Below are 23,572 nucleotides of genomic sequence, written 5' to 3'. Positions count from 1 at the left end.
ATCAGTTGGTGTCAACCCACATGGAGCAAAGGATAATGAAGAACACCAAAGACACAAGGTAATTACGAGCCCAAGAGACAGAAAGGGCCATATAAACTAGAGACTACATCAGCCTGAGACCAGAAGAACTAGATGGTGCCCGGCTACAACTGATGACTGCCATGACAGGGAATGCAACAGAGAATCCCTGAAGGAGCAGGAGAGCAGCGGGATGCAGATCACAAATTCTCGTAAAAATACCAGGCTTAATGGTCTGAGAGAGACTAGAAGGACCCCAGAGGTCATGGTCCCAGACCTTCTGTTAGCCCAAGACAGGAACCATTCCCAAAGCCAACTCTTCAGACAAGGATTGCACTAGACTATAGAAATAGAAAATGATACTGGTGAGGAGTGAGCTTCTTGGATCAAGTAGACACATGAGACTAAGTGGGCAGCCCCTGTCTGGAGAGGAGATGTGAAGGCTGAGGGGGACAGAAGCCGGCTGAATGGACAGAGAAATACACGGTAGAGAGAAGGAGTGTGCTGTCTCACTAGGGGGAGAGCAACTAGGAGTATATAAAAAAAAAAAAAAAACACAAGGTATATATAAGGTTTTGTATGAGAGACTGACTTGATTTGTAAACTTTCACTTAAAGCACAATAAAATTTTTAAAAAAGATTTGTTTAGCTATTCAGAGTTCTTTGCACTTCCATATAAATTTGAGGGTTGGCTTTTTCATTTCTGCAAAGAAGGCTTTTGAAATTTTGATGGAGTTTGTATTGAACTTATACATTGCTTTGGGTAGTATTGACATTTTAGCTATATTAAGCTTTCCAATCCACAAACATGGAATGTCATTCTATTTATTTAGGTCTTTAATTTCTTTTTGTGATGTTTTGTAGTTTTCTGCACACAAGTCTTTCACCTTCCTGGTTAAATCTGTTCCTAGGTAATTTATTCTTTTAGATTCTATTGTAAATGGTAATGTTTCCTTAATTTCCCTTTCTGCTTACTCATTGCTGATATATAGAAACCCGACTGATTTTTGTGTGTTGATCTTGTACCCTGCCACCTTATGAATTCATTTATTAGTTCTAAAAGCTTTCTTATGGATTCTTTGGGGTTTTCTATGTAAAGGAACATGTCACCTGTGAAAAGAAGTAGTTTTACCTCCTCCTTCCTGATTTGGAAACCTTTTATTTCCCCCCTAACCTAATTGCTCTGTCTAGGACTTCCAGAATGATGTTCAATGGCAGTGGTAAGAATGGGCATCCCTGCATTGTTCCTGATCTTAATGAGAAAGCTCTCAGTTTTTCTCCATTGACTGTGATATTAGCTGAGGGAGTTTCATAAATGCCTTTTATTATATTGAGGAATTTCTCTTCTATTCCTATCTTTTTAAGTATTTTAATCATGAAGGGAGTTGAATTTTGTCAGGTGCCTTTTCTGCATTTATTGAGATGATCGTGTGTTTCTTTTCATTTGTTCTATTAATGTGGTGTACTTCATCTACTGATTTCCTAAAGTTGAACCACCTTTGCATTCCTGGGATAAATCCCACTTGACCATGGTGTGTAATCTTTTTTAGTATGTTTTTGGATTCTGTTTGCTAGTATTTTGTTGAATACTTTTTCGTCTATATTCATTACGGACTTTGGTCTGTAGCTTTCTTGTGGTGTCTTTGTCTCTTTTGGCATCAGGATAATGTTTGCCTCATAGAATGAGTTAGGTAGTGTTTCATCTTCTTCCAATTTTTGGAAAAGTTTGAATATGATTGGAGCCACTTCTGTAAATGTTTGCTAGAATTCCCCAGTGAAGCCAATTGATCCATGGCTTTTCTTTCTTGATGGGTTTTTTATTACTGATTCAATCTCTTAACTTGTTATAAGTCTGTTAAGATCCACTATTTCTTCTTGAGTCAATGTAGGAAGTTTATGTGTTTCAAGGAATATGTCCATTTTCTCTAAGTTATCTAATTTGTTGGCATACAACTGTTCAGAGTATTATGTTACAGCTGTTTTTATTTCTGTATGATTATGTGTAATGTACTCACTTTCATTTCTAATTCCAAGGCCCCTTCGGGAAGAAGCTGTGTCCTAAAATCCAGGCTACCCTATGGGATGCTGACACCTCTCTAGATCTCGCCAATCCCAGAGAATACTGCTATGGCCAGACCAAGCCCCTGGAGTAGCCTTGCTCATGCATGTCCAACGTGAGGCTTACCTGACACCAGGCTTCCCCTCCTGCTGCTGCCTCCATGCCCCACCCAATGCCTACCTCTCCAGCATCTGACTGACCACTAATCTGACTGGCCAGACCAGGGCACTCATTAGGCACCATTTTAAAAATGTGCAGGGTCACCCGGCCTTCAAAACCATGATCCTTACGTGGCCCTGAGCTTTCACTTCCACTGCTTGTTCATCTCCCTCCCACCAGCCCCAGCCATGCCCCTGTGATAGGTTTAGCTGAGTAAACTGGTCCCATGACTCACATTTGGTTTGGGTTTTATGGCCTTCTTGGGTCCCCAGGCGAGCTTTTTCTGCAGCTCATCCTTCTCCAGAGCTTGCAAGAGGGTGCGCAGTGTGGGTTGTGTCCGTACAGCTCTACCTGCAAAGCGTCTCCCCTGTACATTTCCCCAGCAGAATGCCACTTGGCTTTTAATACTCAAAGTTCATAGACTGGAAGTATCTCTCAGCTGATTTTTATTATTATTATTTTCTGAAACAATTGTTTTATTGATATATAATTTACATATCATGAAATTCACCCTTTTAAAGCGTGCAGTTCGGTGAATTTTAGCATATTCACAGAGTTCTGTAACTATACCCACTAACTAAGAATATTTCATCACCCCCGAAAGAAATTTCATATCTATTAGCAGTGGATCCCTTCCCCCAGCCCTTGGCAACCAATAATCCACTTCCCGTATCTATAGACTTGCCTGTTCTGGACATTACATGTAAGTGAAATTATGCAATATGTGGCCTCTGAGGACTGGCTTCTCTCACTTAGCACAATGTTTTCAAGGTTCATCGATGTTGTAACATAAATCATAACTTGACTCCTTTCTATGGCCAAATGATATTCCATCATGTGGATATAAAACCCAAACCAAATCCATTGTTGTTGGGTCAATTCCAACTCATGGCTACTCTATGGGACGGAGTAGAACTGCTCCATAGGGTTTCCAAGGTTGTAACCTTTATGGAAGCAGACTTCCATATCTTTCTCCCATGGAGCTGCTGGTGGGTTTGAACCACTGGCCTCTCAGTGAACAGTCAAGTGCTTAACCACTGTGCCACCAGGGCTCCTTCATATGGATATATCACATTTTATTTATAAATTCATCAGTTGATGAACATTTGGGTTGTTTCCACATTTTGACTACTATTAATAATGCTGAGATGAACATTTACATACAAGTTTTGTTTTTGGGTGTATGTTTTCAATTCTCTTGGTTATATACCTTGATGTGGAATTGCTTAATCATAGGGTAAGTCCACATTTCACTTTTAGAGGAACTGCCAAACGGTTTTTGCAAAGCAGTTGCATCATTTTACATTCCCACCAGCAATGTATGAGGGTTCCAATTTCTCCATATCTTAGCCAATATTGGTTACTGTCCATCTTTTTTTATTATAGCCAACCCAGTGGATCTAAGCTGATGTTTATATAGAAAAAAAAAAAAATTATTTTTACATTCAAATAACTCAAAACAGTATATTAGCAAAATGGTAGGTAGAAATACTGTGAAGTTCCTTTCCATATACAATGGGTAGAATGTCTGAGTCCTGAGTAGGTGTTTTGAAAAGAGCACCAACTGTCAGTGTGGCTGCTTGTATTTTCCAAAGGCATCTGTACAATATTCCCTCTCCCACATGCTCTTCTACGATGAAACCATTGAGAAGTATGGTCCATCTCCCTGCTCTTTGGACCTGGGTGGTCTTGTGACTGCTCTGATTGATAGAGTATGAAAGAAGTGACGCCATGTGACTTTGGAGACTGGATCATGGAAGGCCATATAGCTTCCACCTTGTTCACTGGAACACTCTCTCTTGGAGCCCTGAACCACCATGTAAGTCTGAGTATACGAGGTCATCACTCTGTGAGGAAGCCCAGCACTCATAGCTGTTCTATCAGACAGTGCAAAGAAAGCTCCGGATATATGACTAAGGACACCTCCGAGTGACTCCGAAAGAGGCCCAGACATCATGGAGCAAGGTCCAGCCCCCTCTGATGTCTAGATTCTTCACTCACAGAATCTGTGAACAAAATAAAATATCTGTTTTAGTCACTAAATTTTGAGGTGATTTTTATACAGCAATGCTAACTGCAGCAATAAAGACAATTTGCCTCTCCGATGGTGCCAGTTCCCAGAATGGCAATGTTCCAAAAAAAAAAAAAAAAAAACATTTCCGTGGAGTCAATTCCGACTCATAGCCACCCTATAGAATAGAGAAGAACCGCCCCATAGGGTTACAAATGCTGTTACTTTTATGAAGGCATACTGTCACATCTTTCTCCCACAAAGTGGCTGGTGGGTTCAAACAACCAGCCTTTTAGTTAGCAGCCAAACGCTTAACCACTGCACCACCAGGGCTCTTAGTCACTAAGTTTTGGGATGATTTTTATACAGCAGTGCTAACTGTAACAGTAAAGACAATTCGCCTCTTTAATGGTGCTGGTTCCCAGAGTGGCGATATTTTGAGCATGGACCATCTAGTATAATTATTACTTATAAATAAGTATTTTATGATGTTTTAGTTATATTCTAAGAACTTATTCAGTGTTATTACTCAGAATTAAGTATTTTATGCTATAATGAGTGTCTTAGTTACCTAGTGCTGCTGTAACAGAAATACTACAAGTGGGCAGCTTTAACAAACACAAGTTTTATTCTCCCAGTCTCATAGGCTAGAAATCCAAAATCAGGGCATCAGCTCCAGGAGAAGGCTTTTCTATTGGCCATGGAGGAAGGTCCTTGTCATCAATCTTCCACTGGACTAGGAGTTTCCCTGAGCAGGAACCCCGGATTCAAAGGACCCGTTCTGCTCCCGGTGCTGCTTTCCTGGTGGTATGAGGTCCCCCTGTCTCTCTGCTTGCTTTTCTCTTTTATACCTCAGAAGAGATTGGCTCAAGATACAATCCAATCTTGTAGGTTGAATTCTGTCTCATCAACACAACTGCTTCCTATCCCACCTCATTAACATCATAGAGGTAGCATTTACAACACATAGGAAAATCACATCAGATAATAAAATGGTGGACAATCACACAATACTGGGAATCGAACAAAATTCAATACATGACAATGAGTAAACTATACCACTGGTATTTCAGATACAAGTAGGGTCACATTCTCCGAAACACAGCACTGTGCCCGGCAGTAAAGGGTGAGTGTATCTGAGTGCTGTGGCAAAGGCAGGGAGGAATAGTTTCGGCACAGCTTCCATACTAGGACAGACTAGGATGAAAGGCCTAGAGATCTCCTTGTTAAAAAACTGTACGAAAATCCTACAGATCACAACCGAACAATGTCTAATATAGTGCTGGAAGATGCACCCTTAGGTTGAAAGGCACTGAAAATACACAGTGGTCGTGCAATGGACTCAAGCATACCAGTAATGGAGAAGATGGCACAGGACAGTCAAACGTTTCATTCTCTTATGCATAGGGCCGCCACGAGCCAGAGCTGACTCAAAGACAACTAAGAATAACAACAACAACGTTGGTGTTTTAGATACATTTTAGGGATTCGTTTGGGGGTTCTGGACTGACAAAAGCGTTATAATTTTTTTCGTTTAAAATAGTGGGAATATGCTCTGGCTACTGTTTTCAGGCTAGAAATCTCATTTTAGGAACAAATCATGGACATCAAGCAAGTGATGTTGAGCCTCAGCCCAGGCTGTGTACGTGACGCCCTGAGGAATGTTGCAGGAGAAGAGGAGATTGCCCTGTAGGGCAAGAACTTCCCTGGCCCAGGGGTTAACAGCCTCTAGCCCCATTAAATGGCATCACAAATCCTAGGAAGGAGCCTCATTTCCTGACCCCAGTCACAGTGAGCTGTGCCACCCACTAAACCTGGACATCCTATAGCCAGATTTATGCCTCAGGCCGATTATTCCTGGTCCCACCTCCCTCCCTGCCCCAGCTCAAGGCCAAGCTGGCCAACTGCCCCCTCACCTATTCCCACATCTTACAGAACACAGCACAGCGCACTCCAGTAAAGGGTGGGTGTGTCTGGGTCTGGGGTGAAGGCAGAGAGGAATGGTTGAGGCGGTTTAACACCCGTTCGCTCTGCTGACTTTTGCTAAGTGTGCTCACTCTGCACGGAGGAGGTGGAAGAGAAGGGGAGCCCAGAGGAGGAAAGACAGCAGTGGGCTGAAGAAGGGGTGCAGAGGGATTTGGAACCTTTCTCAAAGGACAATCACTGTGCCAGATCAGATTCCCACCTACACTTGGAGAAAGAGCGGGCAGTTCTGAGTGGGAGCTTTTATTTAATGCAATCATAAGAAATGATGGCAGCTTCTGGTGGCTCCCCCATGACAGAAGAAGTGAGATTAGATGAAGCCAGCCTGTCAGCCACCCAGGCTTCCTTTGGTCTCTCTGACCCTCAGAGTTGAGTGAGCAGAGAGAGAGAGCAAGCACAGCCCTGCCCCTCCAGAACTGTGAGACAGTACATTTCTATTCTTTAAAGTACCTTCTCTGTGGCCTTTGTTATAGCAGCAGAAGGAAACTAAGACAGAAACATTGTAGTTTGAGGACATCATTGCTTATCATCTTATTTAAAAAGGAAGTACAGCCACTTCAAAAGTAGTTTCAGCAAAGCCAAAGTGGCTTTGGAAGACAGTCTGGCAAAATCTTACAAAGGTAAACATAGGCTTACCATATAATCCAGCAATTCACTCCTAGGTATTTACCCAAATGAGTTGAAAACATATGCCCACATAAAAACTTACACAGTGATATTTATAGCAGCTTTATTCATAATTCCCCAAAACCAAAGCAAGTAAGATGTCCTTCAATAGGTGAAAGGTAAACAAGCTGTGGTACATCTATAAAATGGAGTGTTATTCAGTGATAGAAGGAAATGAGCTGTCAAGCTACGAAAAAACATCGAGGAACCTTACATGAATATTGCTAAGTGAAAGAAGTCAGTCTGAAAAGACTACACACTGTATGATTCCAACTCTAGGACATTCTGGAAAAGGCAAAACTAGAGAGACAGTGAGAAGATCAGTGGTTACCGGGGCTTCAGGAGCAGGAGTGGATAGACAGAGCACAGGGCATTTTTTAGGGCAGTGAAACTGTTCTGTGTGATACTGCAGTGGTGGACACCTGACGTTATGCATGTGTCAGAAACCACAGGACTCGACAACACCAACAGTGAGCCCTCACGTAAACTATAGACTTCAGTCGATAGTAACGTATCATTATTGCTTCATCAGTTGTAACAAATGTACCGCAGGAGGGCAAGATGATAATAGTAGGAGAGACGGGTGGCGGGGGGCGGGGGGGGAGGGTGTAGACAGGAACTCTCTGTACTTTCTGCACAATTTTTCTGTAAGCCTAAAACTGCTCTAAGAAATTAAGCCTATTTAAAGTAAAAAAAAAAAAAATGGTAATAAGTTAAAGGAAAAAAAGCATAGACCTGTTTGCATTCACAGCATTTAGCACCACCTGGGACTCCACCACTGCCTCTGGCCCCCAGACACATGCTCGACCCCAGTCGAAACCTCCAGCTCTGCTAGGGCTCCTACCAAGAGGGCTGGTCACTTCTGCCCATGTCCCCTCACCCCTACCCCAGGGTTCACTGATGCTGCTGTGGTGAGGGGACATGGCAAAGACCTGGAAGGGCTGGGGAGCCCCCACTCCATGAAGGCATTAACCAAGGAGAGGGAAGCCAGATGGTGAATACCCCCACACACCACCTAGACTGTCTGGGACACAGTCCTTCACAGGGACTCTCAGAGACTCCTCTCTTAGCGGCGCCTACCTCACTCCTGCCCCTGCAGACCAGCAATGAGCTATAACAACGCACTTACGGAGGGGTCTTGAGTCTTTGCCAGCTTTTGAGAAGAACTCACCTTAGAAACCAGCATGAGAACTGTCTGGTTGTGGCCTTTCATGATCTCAAATGAAGGGACTTAAGTGAAAATGTTTCTAGCTGATGTTTATCTCTTTGTATCCTGGGCCTTTTGCTTTCTACCTGGTAATGTTGGTGTATGTATCAGCTTGGGGCCTGGCCTGCCCTGATGTCTGGCCAACAGTTCCACAGAACACTGCCACCCACAGCCCCAGAAGGCCCCACCCTTGCAGTAACCCATCAGAGAACAAACAAGCCTGAATCTCTTTCCAAAGTCATTACGGACATTCCTCTGCTATCCCTGCACCCAGTGCTACCCCCACTGCCGCCACTGCCGCCACAGCCTTCTGGTGTTCCTCCCCTGCTCCCAAGACCCTGTGATCCCCCCACCACCACCCTCTGCCTTTCTGAAGCCCACCCCAGCGCACGGGAGGCTCCCTTTGCAGACATGGCCACCACATAGCTCTGCACTCTGATTTGTCATTCCCACCGGGGCGCACAGGACCTGGTGGCCCCCTCATGCAGTTGCCTTTTAAAGGTCCACTGGTCCAGTTACTAGCCTTTCAAATTTTTTAGACATAGGTTGTGGCAAATGAGATTAGTTGAGAGACATTTCTCCCCTTCCTGGCCAACAAATCTCAACAGTGTTCATTCAGACAACAGCCGCCCAGCTCTAAGGTGGAAGAGAGGCTTATAATGGGTCCAGACCAGACATGGGAGCCCAATTCCTTTTGTAATGATAGGTTCATATGGACATGTGATACAGTTCCGGCCAATGAGACATTAAAAGAAATCTCCGAGGAAGACATTTTTCCTCTACAATTGAAAAAAAGGAGGAGTCAAGACATTTCTCTCTCTCACTCTTTCTCTCTCTCTCTCTCTCTCACACACACACACACACACATGCTTCCCAGGCTGTCCACTTGCTTCTTGCTTTTGAACATGATAATGTGGGAAGATAGTATGCCTAGAGCTAAGGCAGCCATCCCTTATCTGAGGCCACAAGCCTGAGGAAAAAAAGCATAAAGGCTGAGGGTAGCAGAGAAGAAAGATGGGTAGAGTCTGGGTCAGATGACAGCGATGGACCCCCTGAATCAACCCCAGAACTAGCTTTTTCCCTTACTTTTGTAATGTGAAATAATTATGTGGCTTTTAAAACCACTTGAGCCTAGTACTCAATTCTTTGCCGTTGAAAGCAATTAACTGACACACAGATGCAGCAACCCATTTTATGAGGCCGGCATAACTTTAATTCCCAAACCTGAAGAGGACATTTTGAGAATGTAAAATTAGGGGTTACTGTTTCTCATGAGCACAGATGCAAAAATCTTAAGGAAAATGTTAGCAAATCTAATCCAGCAATATATTTAAAGGTAATAGCATAACCACGTTGGGCTTATTTCAGAAATGCAAGGTTGGTCTATCACTTTCAAGTCATGTATTATATTTCACCACATTAACAGAATAAAAGAGAAAACTTGTGATCATTTCAACAGATACAGACAGTGTTTGATAAAACACACATTGGTGGAGATGTGAGGGGGTATGGGATAAAAAAATTTAACAGTTGGTCTCTGCCCTGGCTTTCTCAGACATAACTCTAAACCTTTGTAATTCCCTGAGAAACTGAGGTACTTTTTTATCTAAACATCTGAGGATTTGTGCAAATGAGTGGGGTGCTGGCCACCCCACAAAGACCTCAGGATAAGAGAGGACTATGCAATGAGGCTTCAATCATGACTACGCAATGAAGCCAATAAGGGCTCTGGACACAAAAGCCCCCATGGGATTCCTGGCAGATGAAAGACATCCATGTATGCAGGAAGGTATCACATTCTTTGGGACGTGGAAGCTCTGCATTGGTGACCCTTCCAGGCCTCACCCTGGGCATCTCTTCTTTGTGCTGATCCTAATTTGTACCCTTTTTTGCTATAATAAAGCTGTGATTGTAAGTATAGCACTTCAGTGGGTTCTGCAAGTTGTTTCAGCAAATTATCAAACCCACGTGAGTAGTGGGAGCCGGCAGGTCAGAAGTTCAGGAGCCCGATAGGGACTCCTGAGCTTTCAGCTGGCACCCTGAAGGGCTAGTGGGAAAACCTCAAATTTGTGGTCAGTAAGTCAGAAGTAAGGGTACTCCAAAGTCATGGTACTCCAAAGCTTGCAGCTGTTGTCCACCTATTTGGCAGTCTGAAGACCGGTGTCTCTTTAACTTGGGAGATCTGAAATAGCTCCAGGTAGTTACAGGCAGAGAGAGAAGTGCCACATGGGCAATTGGTGTCAGAACTGAACAGAGGCAAGTAAAAAGTAAGGATTTGTTATATCCTCATAATTGGTACCAGAAAATCGATTGATGTATGAATTCTCAGACAGCCTTGTAGGAGGCTGCAAGGGACTGATCTGGATGATGGTTACATGGATATGTTCACTGTGCAAAGTCACAAAGCTGGGACTGATTAATTAATTGGGCACTTTCTTATATGTATATTATATTTTGACTTGAAAAGCGTACTTAAAAATGATGCCCAAATACACTCAGCAATTACAAAAATTGAGTAAGAAATTAAAGTCTTATAGAAAATACCAGGCCCAGGTGGTTTCACAAGCAAGCTCTAGTTGGGTGACTGACAGATCTCTAAGATCACACGACCTATCCAGAGCATGTCAGAAGAGCTCGGTTCATGAGGATGGAAACCATGACACCAAACCAAATAAGGGACAAGGCAAGCTGACTCACAAACACAAATTTGAAATCCTAAACAAATTTTAGGAACTTGAATATAGCACTTAAAAACTGATATCATAATCAATAACTGATAAAATGACCAATTGGGGTTTATATAAGAAATGTAAGGTTGATTCAAAATTGGTGAATGTAGTTTACCACATAGTGGATTAAAGGAGAAAGATCGAAATCATCGATAGAAGCAGAAAAGACATTCGATAAAATTCAAGACCTCATACAAGTTAAAAACTCCTAGCAAAATGGTAATAGAAATATAATTGCTTAATCTGATAAGAGCATATACAAAAAAGGTTTGGGCAAACCTCATACATGATGCAAAAATGTTAAAAAGCATTCAAATTCAAAATCAGGCAAGAACACCTACATTCACAGCTTCTATTCAGCATCATGCTGAGGTGCCAACCAGCACAGGAAGACAAGTAAAATTCTTTTTTAGTACATAAGAATTGGAAAGGAGGAAACAAATGTGTCATTCACAGTTAATCTGTCTACATAGACAACCCAAGGGGAAAAAAAAGTGACAAATTATTAGAATTGGAGTTTAGCAAGGCCCCTAGACACAAAATCATATTTAAAAATCAATTGAATTTTTATAGACCAGAAACAAATTTAATTTGAAAAATAATAGCTATAATGGTAAATATTAAATAAATTTAAAAGACACATAAGAATAAATCTACAAAATGTATACCAGACTTTATGGTTGGGGGAGGGGAGCATAAAACTGATAGACATTTAAGGTGACCAAAATAAATGGAAATCTATGGAAAAGAAGGCTTGATGTGGTCAAGATGTCAATCCTCCATACAATCAATTGATCCAATGCAATCTAATCAAAATCCCCAAAAGATTGCTTATGGAAACTGACATGTTGGTTCTAAAATGTATGTGGAAGGGCAGAAGGCTTAGCAGACCTGCAACACTGTACTGCAAGAAGGAAAGCTCAATGAGAGGGCTTGTTCTACTAGATGTTATAGCTTACTATAAAACCAAAATAATGAGGAATTTGATCTAAACATAGGGATAGAAAATAGGCCACCAGACAGAATGCACAGCCCAGAAACAGACCCAGGTACATGAAGCTGAACACTAGGCAAAGGCAGCATTTCAGATCAGTGGAAAGAGCTGGAACAATCAGAAAGACAAGAAAGAAGGAAAATGGGTCACTGTCTTATGCCATATACAAAACCAGTACCACACAGAAGAAGATCTAAGGTGAATGATAACACCATGAAGATTTTTGAAGCTATCTCAGTTACCTAGAACTGCAGTAACACAAATACCACAAATGGGACTTCCAGCCAACATGGTGCCATAGACAGAAGCACCGTGCCATGCCTCCACAGCAAAGATCTGAAAAACTAAGTAAAATACAGACAAACATCATTCCTAGAACCTGAAGTGTCAAATGAAGAGATAGAGAACTCAGCCAAGCACCAAATGGAATAAGAAACTGACAGGGAACGGAGAGCAAGGAGGGCCCCATCCCTAACGCAGCGCAGATCCCATCTTGGACTCCAGTTAGGGATTGGCAGACAGGGAGCACAGGAAAGCAGCTTCAGGGAACTCCCAGCAGGAGACAGAGCACCCGGTAACCAGCAATACACACGCTTTCCCATCCCCCACCCCCCCATTCTCTCCCCACTGCTCTACCTCTGAGCTTGCTGCCTGGCTGCGGTGGCTTGGCCGGCCAGGAAGTGCAGCATCCGTGTCAGTTGGATTCACCCCACCCACGTCGGATATCAGCAGACAGGGAGTATGAGAAAGCAGTTTCACAAAGTTCCCAGCAGGAGACAGAGCACCCAGTAATGAGCAGTATATGCTTTCCTAGCTCCTCTTCCTCCCCACCTCCCTTCAGTCTCCTCTGCTTCCCACCAGCCACAATCTCTTGGCCAGGAGGCAACTGCTTTGGCCTCAGGCTGCTTGGATTCACCCTGCCCACACTGGCCAGTCCCCTGAGCTGGTACTACTTCTTTCAATCTCTTATGGTTTCTTCTATGCCTCTTACTACCTCTCCCTCCCTTCTCTGGAACACCTGGCTCCGTGTGCCATCTTTGCTTCTTCTTGAAAGGCTGTGAAATCACACTCGACTGGGGAAGCACTTCCCGGCCCAGGACACCACGCAGGTGGAATCCCTGGGGCTTTTTTTCCCCTTGTTTTGCTTTGTTCTGTTTTATTTTGTTTGTTTTCTTTTTCTATTTGCAACTTGGGAGTCCCTTCTAGCCAGGCTGCACTGTACAGCTTAGGAGCCACCCCCCAAACTGCACAGCCTCTTAGGTGGTATCCCTGAGGACATTTCTTTTCTTTTCTTTTTTCTTTATTTTCTCTCTGTCTTTCACTTTCTGTCTTCATTTCTCAGTTCTCATCTCTCTACACTTATCTTCTTCTCCTGTCTCCTGAATGCCTGGTGCTTGTGTGACAGCTATACCCCCTTTAGCCAGCCTATAGTGCACTGCCTTAGAGCCACTTCCCCAGTCTTAGCAGCCCCACCAGTGGGACTCTGGGACACCTGGGGGCTTTTCTTTTTTCATTTCCAAATTTTTATCTAGTTTTTTTTCTTTCTTTTTCTCTTTTACTTTTCTTTAATTTTCCTTTTCCCTTTTTTCCATTTCTCAGTCTCTCATCTCTCCACTCCAACAGGAATCTCCTTTAGCACTCTTTTCTCTCTCTCTCTCTCTCTTTCTTTGCTTGTTTTGGGCTCCTGTTTTTGTCTCCTCTATCTCCTCTTTCTCATACCGCTATTTGCTCCACACATCACAACCCCCCCTTTTTCTTGCCTACCTGCACCCTGCACTGAATATCACACCTTCAAGTAGCACAGACACAGCCTACTGGAACCTGCCCAGCACTGATTCCTGGCCCACCCTTTTGCCCCTAGTACGTGCCACAAAGAACGCATCCCAACCCCTCCCCTTCAGCTGGACCTGCCCTGCTGCACCATAGTTGAGTGGCTGGCCCTGCTCATTGGACAAGGAAGTTAAAAGTATCATGACCACAGATGAGCAAACAACAGAGAATGCACAGCCCACCTGCTCAGACATAACCAAATAAAATAAAAAAGCAGGACAAAAACAAATCTACAATCAAGACACGAAAAAAAATAACTACTGAATGTCCTGAAGACACCAGACAATATCAAAACATTTAAAAAAACAGGACAGGATGGGTCCAGTAGGCGTCCAAAATAAAACACCAGATGACTTTCCAGTAGAAGAAAAGACACTAGAACTACCTAACAGGGAGTTCAATTCTCTAATATTCAGAGCAATCCAAGAGTTGAAGCGAAAAGCAGACAAAAGTGAGGAAAAAAATAGACAAATATTTGGAAAAGGCAAATTCATAGAAAATACCGACCAAAAAAATGGAACAATTTAGGAAAGTAATACAGGAACAAAATGTCAAAATAAGTTCACAACTAGAAATCATACAAAAACAACAATTAGAAATCCAAAAGATAAACAACAAGATTTCAGAAATGGATAGTGTCATAGAAGGGCTGAGGAGCAGGTTTGAACTGACAGAAGACAGAATCACCAAAATTGAAGACAAACACTTGGATACAACTCTGAGGAAAAATCAGAAAAAAGAATGAAGAAAAATGAAGAAACCCTGAGAATGACGTGGAACACAACAAAAAGCAAAAATTTGTGGGTGATCAGATTTCCAAAACAGGGGAGAAAACAGAAAACACAGAGAAGATCATCGAAGAATTGCTGACAGAAAACTTCCCTATTGTTATGAATGATGAAAAGGTGACCACCCAAGAAGCTCAACAAACCCCGTATAAGATAGATCACAAAAGAAAAACACCAAGACATACCATAATCACACTCGCTAAAGACAAAAAATCCTGCAAACAGCTCAAGAAAAACGAAAAGTCACATATAGAACTGAAACAATAAGACTAAGCTTTGATTATTCGGCAGAAACTATGCAGGCAAGAAGGCAATGGGGTGACATATACAAACCTTGAAAGAAAAAAATCTCAAACTAAGGATAATATATCCTACAAAATTTTCATTCAAATATGACGTTGAAATTAGATAAATAGAAATTAAGGGAACATGTAAAAATCAAACTTACAAGAATTATTAAGGGGAGTCCTTTGGTCTGAGAACAAAAAACGTCAGACCACAGGCTGAATCTAGGACACACGATTGTACCAGCCAGATATCAATCTAGAAAATGAACTCTCAAGGACTATCCAAAACCAAAACAATTGCAACAGGGAACCAAAGAGGTTAATCTGTAAATAACAACATCAGAACAATAAAAGAGGGAATAAACAGTACAGGTATAGAACTTTCTAATGGAGAGGAAGGCAAGGCAATACCAAGTAATAATAGACTGGTTCAAACTTAGGAAGATAAGGGTAAATTTCAAGGTAACCATAAAGAAGTTAACAAGCCTATTCATCAAAATAAAGAAGAAAAACATAAAGTCTCAATAAAAACAAAATCTACAAAAACAAAAGAAATACACAAACAAAAGGAACTCAGCACAGGAGAGTAAGAGGAACAAAGAAAACGTCAGCACCACAAAAAAAAAAAAAACTACAAAATGACAGCAATAAACTTAAAGACAAAGAAGAACAACGGATCTGTGAAGCATCTCATAACATGGATGCATCTGGAGAACATTATGCTGAGTGAAATAAGCCAATCACAAAAGGACAAATGTTGCATGAGACCACTACTGTAAAAGCTCATGAAAAGTTTTACATACAAAAAGAAACAATATTTGATGGTTACAAGGGTGGGGAGGGGTGGGGATGGAAAAATACTTAATAGACAAAAGATAAGCGGTAACTTTGGCAAAGGGTAAGACAGTACACAATACTGGGGAAGCCAGCACAACCTTTACAAGGCAAGGTCATGGTAGCTCCACAGACACACTGAAACAGCCTGAGGGATCGAATTGCTGGGCTGAGGGCTGTGGGGACCATGGTCTCAGGGAACATCTAGCTCAATTAGCATAACAGAGTTTATAAAGAAAATGTTCTACATTCTACTTTGGTGAGTAGCCTCTGAGGTCTTAAAAGCCTTTGAGTGGCCATCTAGGATACTCCACTGGTCTCACACTTTCGGGAGCAAGGAAGAATGAAGAAAACTAAAGACACAACGGAAAGATTAGTCGAAAGGACTAAAGGACTACATTCACCATGGTCTTTACCAGACTGAGTCCAGTACAATGAAAGGGTGCCCGCTACCACCACTGACTGCCCTGACAGGGATCACAATAGAGGGTTCTGGACAGAGCTGGAGAAAAATGTAGAACAAAATTCTAATTCTAAAAGAAAGACCAGACTTGCTGGCCTGACAGAGATTGGAGAAACCCTGAGAGTATGGCCCCAGGACACCCTTTCAGCTCAGTAATGAGGCCACTCCTGAGTTTCACCCTTCAGCCTATGGTTGAACAGGCCCATGGAACAAAACAAGACTAAAGGGGTGCAGCAACCCTGGGGCAAGGACTGGAAAGTAGCTGGTAATAGGGAATCTAGGGTTGAGAAAAGACAGTGTTGACATGTTGTGGGGTTGTTAACCAATGTCATACAACAATGTGTGTACTAACTGTTTGATGAGAAACCAGTTTGTTCCATAAACCTTCATCTAAAGTTCAATTAAAAAAAAAAATACCACAAGTGGGTCACTTTAAAGAACAGGAATTTGTTTTCTCACAGTTCACGAGGCTAGATGTTCAAATTCAGGGCATGGCTCTAAAGAAAGATTCTTCCTTGTCAGTAGCCCCAGAGGTTACTTGCTTTTTCTTGGCATTCTGCCTGTGTGTTGCTGTGTCTAAGTGGCTCTTTTTGTAACCTGGAAGTGATTAGGTTTAGGACCCACGATTCTCTGGTATAGCCTCATTAATATGACAAAAGAAAACCCCTATTTCTGAACAGGATCACATCCACAGATTGCAGGGGCCAGGAGTTCAAGACATACTTCTGGGGGTACAATTCAATCCATAACAGAAGCCACTATAAGAAAATATCTTCAGGACTTTGTAGTAGAGAAAGACTCATTAAACAGGATATAAGAAGCACAAACAATAAAGATTACAACTGATATCTTTGCTGTTGTTATTTAAAACTGTTCATCAAGAGATGCCATAAAGAGACGGAAAAGAGAAGTCATACACTAGTACAGGATTTGCAACACTTATTTTAAAAAGAAAGATTTCAAGCCACGATATATGCAGTAAACCCATTGCCATCAAGTCAATTCTGGCTTATAGAGACCCTATGGGACAGAGTAGAACTGCCCATAGGGTTTCCAAGGAGTGGCTGGTGTATTCAAACTGCTGATCGTTTGGTTAGCAGCTCAACACTTAACCATTGGGCCACCAGGGCTCCCTATATACGGTACTGCTAAAAAATATAAACAATCTAATAGAAAAATAGGAAAAGACATAAATTTGTGTTTTACTGACGAGGAAACCCAAACTGTCAATAAACACATGAAAATGTACTTACCTCATTACTAATCAGAGAAATTCAAAATATAACCACAAGGAGTTACAATTCCACACTGACCAGGCTAAGTGGGGTGGCGGGGGTGGGTGCGGACTTTAAATCTGAAAATCCCAAGAATCAGCAGGAATGTGGAGCCAAGGAGATTCTCGCACCTGCTGGTAGGAAGAGAAACTTGTACAATCAACTTGGAAAGCCATTTGCCCCCAGCTAGCATATGAGTTTCCTTGGGCAGCCGTAAGAAATTGCCACAAACTGGCTTAAAACAACAGAAATTTATTCTCTGACAGTTCTGGAGGCCAGAAGTCTGAAATCAAGGTGTTGGCAGGGCCTAGCTCTCTCTGAAAGCCCTAGGGGAGGATCTGTTTCAGGCCTCTCTCTAGCTTCTGGCAGCTGTTGGCAATCCTTGGAATTCCTTGCCTTGCAGCCACATCACTTTGTGAAAGTTGTCCTTGCTTGTTTTGACAGTGTCTGGCGCTGTTTCTCCTTTGACACTGCAAATCTGTTTTCACATCCCACGTCCCTGAAAGCAGGCTGATGTTTGACTTGGTATTTCCAGGAAATATTCAACAGATGGAGATAAGGGAGGACAAAAGGGAGGAACCTTCCGCCCTCCACCACCACCACCTGCCAGCTCTGCTCAGTGCTCGGCTGGGCATTAGGGGCTATGAGAATGCAGCCCATGGAAGTAGTGTATGGTTGAAAAGTCTTGGCATGCTGACATAGCCACAGGAGATGACTTTTCTGATAACTGCTACCACCTGCCCTGCTGGATCCTCCCCCTGGCCAGGAGCAGGCTCCTTCAACTCAAGCAGTCATTGGTGTTGTGGTTGTTGCTTCTTTTATAACAGCCATCTCATTTTCAACTCAACAATCTCCATCCCCTGGCTAGGCTGGATATGCACTCAGGCAGTGGAAGCGGTGGTGGACTCTGTTCTCCCACTGCCCCCTCCCTGTGGATCACAGCTGAGTCAAGCTCACAAGCAAGCAACAGGGAAAAACCCCCATCTTTATGTGGAGTTCTCTAGAGGACCTGCTCTTCACTCAGGGAGAGAAGCCAATCTGGCGATCTCTCACCCCAAAAGACACCCGTCCCTGTCCCCAGGCCCCTCTGTCTTCCTGATTTCACAAGCAAGTCCAATTCTCCCCCATGGGCTGGGGATGGGTACAGACAGGAATCCCACAAAAGATCAGACTACTTGAACTTCGACTTGGACCAGTTTGATCCAACAGCAGTCCCTGGTCTTGCTGCCACTGCACACCATGAGACAGCACCACCCCACCGCCTGTTGCACACAAGCAAGCCTCACACCTCTGATGCTGAATGCACAGCAGACTCAGGGGAGGGAGGACAGGTAAGCCTGAGAGGCAGGGAGGCCTACAGGGGCTCACTCCTCCTGGGGCGGGGATCAGAAGCCAAGCAAGGAGACAAACCAAGGTGTCACCTCACCTCACAGCTCTTCTTGGCTTCTCGTTGGATATCTCCGGACACCTGTGGGCAGCTGAGAGCTGTCAAGAATCAATCCTAGTGATGTAGGTTCAGCTCTTTGAATTTTATTTCTGTGATTTGGTTTTCAGTCTCTCCAGAAACCACATCAGAGTGGATGATACACTGAAGGTGCTGCAGACAGCCCAGACTTCTGTCCCCACACCACACTGCCCCGGGGCCGGCCTGGCTTTGGCCCAAACTCGGCTCTCTTCTGATCTGTTTGTCTTCCTCTGAATGGATTGGCATTGCTTCTACGATTTACATCATGTTTTATTTAATGTAAGGTGGAGGCTGGTCCTGTGCAGTGCAGCGTGTTCTCTGCTGACTGGACAAGTGTGAAGGTGCAGAGTGGGTGGTGCCCATTCAGGAGAGTGAGGGCAGGACAAAGCTTGCTGATGGGAAGATACTCAGAAAAACAGCCCAGAGCCACCCACAGAGGTAGGTTCAGACTTGGTCAAATACATGTGATCCAAGCTAGGATCAATTCCCTAAAAAGACAGTATATGAAAAACACGAGGAGACAATTACAAAAATGAAAAGGTTTCCATAAAGCAATCTGTGATTAAAATCGTATCTGAAAACACTGACATTCTGAATTCCCAAGGAATTCACAAACCCGGAGACACTGCACTGACAAGCAGGGCTAGCAGGGCTGAAGGAAAGCACACATGGAAATAGCCATGGTCCGTTTTTAAAAGATGGAAAATAACTGAGTGAGAACCCAGGTTCTCCCAAAAATTGTTCAAAAAGTGTTTCAAACATGTCATTTGAGAAATGATAGGGGGAAGAGCAAGAAAGAGTGCTGGAGAGATAATAGGGGGAATAAAAAAAAAGAGAAGCGTATTTCTAAACAGTGAAAAAAAAATATGTGGATGTATGTTATGAATCTGTTTTTATAATGAGTTAACACATAAGTACTGTTGGGCTGCAATAAGTAAGACTCTTTGCAGTAAGTTCTGATACCAGCTTCCCAGAGTTGGGCCAAACTCCTCAGGTTAAGGGCATCATTTTCCAGAGACTGCCCTCACTCAGACACCAGCTGCAAGGTTGAGGGTCCCCAGGCCACCTGCACTTCTGAGTTACTGGCTACAGATTCAGGAGTTCCGACTACCCCCTTGAGGAACAAATATTTTTAATTCTTGTGGAATCCAGATTTCTGGATTCCATTGAGGTTGAGGTGACCTACCCAAGCTAGCATCCTGAGATGATCTTTGAACCTTGAGCCTTGAGAAAACTTGTTTCCTGAGAGTTCTTTTTAAGCCAAATCATAGTCTAGCTTAATTAATGAAGAATTTTGTACTCTTTTAAGGAATTATCTCTGTGCAGCTTCAGCAACAGAAACCCCAAAGGTCAAACTAGGAGCAATGCTTTTGGGTAAATCAATAATCATCTGAATTGTTCTTCAAGACAACGCTGCATGTCCACAAGTTATTCTAGCCCTGTCTCCATGGCAATGGATGATCACTAAGAGTCAAAGAGAGAGGTTGATATCAGATACCTTGCTTTGCTGTTGGAGCTTTCTTACCCATGAAACCAAATATTCACTTTAAAGAAATCTCTGACCAAAATTAATCCACCAGTGGCTTTTCTTTCACCCAAAGTTGTGAATCCTTCCTTTCCTGTCCAAAGCCAGGCTTATTAAATTTTAAATTTCAAAAGATATGGCTGAGTGGAGTGCCAGAGACCATCTTGTGACCTGCTATCAGTTGATCTCAGTAAAAGGGGGGACAGTAAGGTTCAATCAGTCATGTTAAGATTAGCCAATAGTTGATCTTCTGTATTTCTCCCTCTTCTTCTCTTTATAAGACTCGCTGTACCCAGCTTCTTCGAGCCATTTGCTTTTTCTGGAGTCAAAATGGTCTTCTGTATGCATATAGAATAACTCTCAGAATAAACCTTATGTTCAAATTTAGATGAGTCTTGATTATTTTTAACAGTAGTGATAAGGTGGAGTATAAATATATGTTAAAAGTCTCTCTTTTTTGAAACATTTTTGACTCTCTAGTCAGAAATGTTGCCCCAATTTGCAAATCACATGCTAAATAAATGTCAATGAATTTCTATTATTGGCTTAATATTATTTTTATTTTAACACCCTCAGGAAAGTGCTATGCTTACAATGACAGTTTTATTATACCAAAAGGATACAAATCAGAATGAACTAAAAGGAGAGACACATAGGGCAGGTCCCAGACCTGAATCTTCCATTGTCCTCAGGGACGTGTCACATCAATAAGCAACAAAGAATATTATTGTCAATGTGGGATGCTCACCTGAGCTTTGGTGTGCAGAGTTTTAATTGTAGTTTCATTATATAGACATGATTGAGTCATTGGCCAAATGATTGAACTCAATCTTTAACCCTCCAACCCCCCTCCACTTCCTAGAGATCAAGCTGGCATCACGTGGCTCAAACCTCCAACCCTCTAATCACATGGTTGATCTTTCTGGCATGACCAGCCCCAGTGTGGAGTCATCTCTCTATGAGTCACCTTGTTATCATGCTCCATCAGCTGTGGTCCAAGGGCCCCACCATGAATAACAAAGACACTCTCATTTGGTGAATACCAAGGATTTAGAGGCTTCATCCTAGGAACCAGGACAAAGGCCAGAAAAATTCTTGCTACACACTTCTATTCACCCATCAGACTGCTCGAAAGTGGAACACTAAATGACATCTAGTGCTGATAGGATACAGGACATAGACACTCATATCTATTGCTGGGAAGGGAGAGCAGGGGCTGGGACTATGAATTTCTACAGCTGTTTGGATAAGAAATCTGCAATTGTTACTAACATTTAAAATGCACACACTTTATGATCCAACAATTTCACATTAAGAATTTATCCTGTAAGAAAGAAAAAAAAAAAAAAAGCAACAGATTCAAAGATCTGTTTGAAGGCTATGTTTGTTTGCTTGCTTGCTTATTTTCCAGTATTATCTGAGGCAACAAGAAACTGGAAACAATCTGAATGTCAATCAAAAGGAAAAAATAAAAATGTTCAAGACTAGAAATAGCAAATAAATTGTGATATAGTCAATCTCTGGAATATTACATAGCAACCAAAAGGAATGAATTAGATCTCTATCTATGGCCTAAATGAATGAAGACAACGTACTGTTAAGAGTAGTTTCCTGAGTTACTCAGCAATAACTAACAACAACAACAAGAAAAGATGAAAGGGAGGGAAGGAGGGAGGGAGGAAAGAAGGAATTATACGTTTGTATGAGCATTGAGAAAGATGTGAAAAGATACATACTTGGCTGCTAACACTGGTTACCTTGGAGTGAGGTGTGTGTGTGTGTGTGTTAGGAATGATTACATTTTTAAATTTTAAAAAACCACTAAAGATACAATCCCACCTCAAAGAGTCTACATCTCAACCACAAAAGTAGAAGGCACTTATCAAAGTTAAAAATGTTTGCTCACAAATAGACAGCATTTAGAAAATGAATGGACAAACAACTGACTGGGAGAAACTTTTGCAATAGACAGGTATATATCCGATAAAGGATTTATATCCTGAATATGTAAAGAAATATGAATCAATAGTCAAAAGACAAACAACTCAATTTAAAATAGGCAAAAAGCATTAACAGATACTTCACAAAATAAAATGTACAAATGGCCAAGAAGTACCTGAAAAGATGCTCAGCATCATTACCATCAGGGAAATGGAAACTATAACCATAATGAAATACTGCTCTACACTCACTAAAAAAAATGGCTAAAATTAAAAAGACTGCCAGTACTGAGCAAGGATGTGGAGCAATAGGAATTTTCATACACTACCGATGGGAGAGTAAAATGGTACAACGAGTTCGGAAAACAGTCTGGCAGCTTCTTATAAAACTAAGCATGCACACCCAATGATCCAACAACTCCACCCAAGAGAAATGAAAACGTATGTCCACACAACAAAATGCATAATAATGTTTCTAGCATCATTATTCATAACAGCCAAAAAAAGAAAATATCTAATGTGCATCAACAAGTGGATAAACAAAACGTGTTCTATTCAGAGAGTGGAGTACTACTCAGTAGTGAAAAGAAATGGGCAACTGACACATGCAACGTGGTTCAATCTTAGAACTTTCATGTTGAGTGAAAGAAGTCTAATGCCAAAGAGTGCAAGCTGTGTGACTCCATTTACATAGAGTTCAGGAGCAGGAGGTCTAAACTATGATGACAGAAGTCAGAACCATGGTAGCCCAGGAAGCAGCATGGATTGGCTGCCCAGGGCACAATATGATGGAAGTGTTCAATATTTCAGCTGGGGTATGCATATTGCTCATAGGCAAGTTCAAGCTGAAGAAAATCAGAACAAGTCCATAAGAGCCAAAGTACAACCTTGAGTATATTCCACCTGAATTTAAAGACCATCTCAAGAACAGATTTGGCACGTTGAACACTGATGACCAAACACCAGATGACTTGTGAAATGACATCAAGGACATCATATGGGAAGGAAGCAAAAAGTCATTAAAAAGACAGGTAAGAAAGAAAAGACCAAAAGGGATGTCAAAACATAGAGTAGGTAAAGCGAAAGGAAGAAATGATGAAGTAAAAGAGCGCAACAGAAGATTTCAAAGGGCAGCTCAAGAAGACAAAGTAAAATATTATAATGATGTGTGTAAAGACCTGGAGATAAAAAACCAAAAGGGAAGACCACGCTCAGCATTACGCAAGCTGAAATAACTGAAGAAAAAATTCAAGTCTTGAGTTGCAATACTGAAGAATTCTATGAGGAAAATACTAAATGATGCAGGAAGCATCAAAAGAAGATGAAAGGAATACACAGAG

General features: G+C 42.1%; 1 long non-coding RNA gene across 1 annotated transcript in view; it reads right to left on the bottom strand.

The window, feature by feature from the left end:
- Positions 1 to 605: 605 nt before the first annotated feature.
- The window catches only part of LOC135228592 (uncharacterized), a 91,515-nt gene continuing 68,548 nt past the window's right edge, over positions 606 to 23,572 (bottom strand). The window contains exon 3 of the long non-coding RNA XR_010319182.1: positions 606 to 4,242. This is a non-coding gene — a long non-coding RNA (uncharacterized LOC135228592). The remainder of the gene's footprint in view (positions 4,243 to 23,572) is intronic.

This window comes from Loxodonta africana, chromosome 24 (assembly GCF_030014295.1).
Source record: "Loxodonta africana isolate mLoxAfr1 chromosome 24, mLoxAfr1.hap2, whole genome shotgun sequence".
In the NCBI taxonomy this organism is placed as follows: Eukaryota; Metazoa; Chordata; class Mammalia; order Proboscidea; family Elephantidae; genus Loxodonta; species Loxodonta africana.
This window is presented reverse-complemented; position numbering and strand designations above follow the sequence as displayed.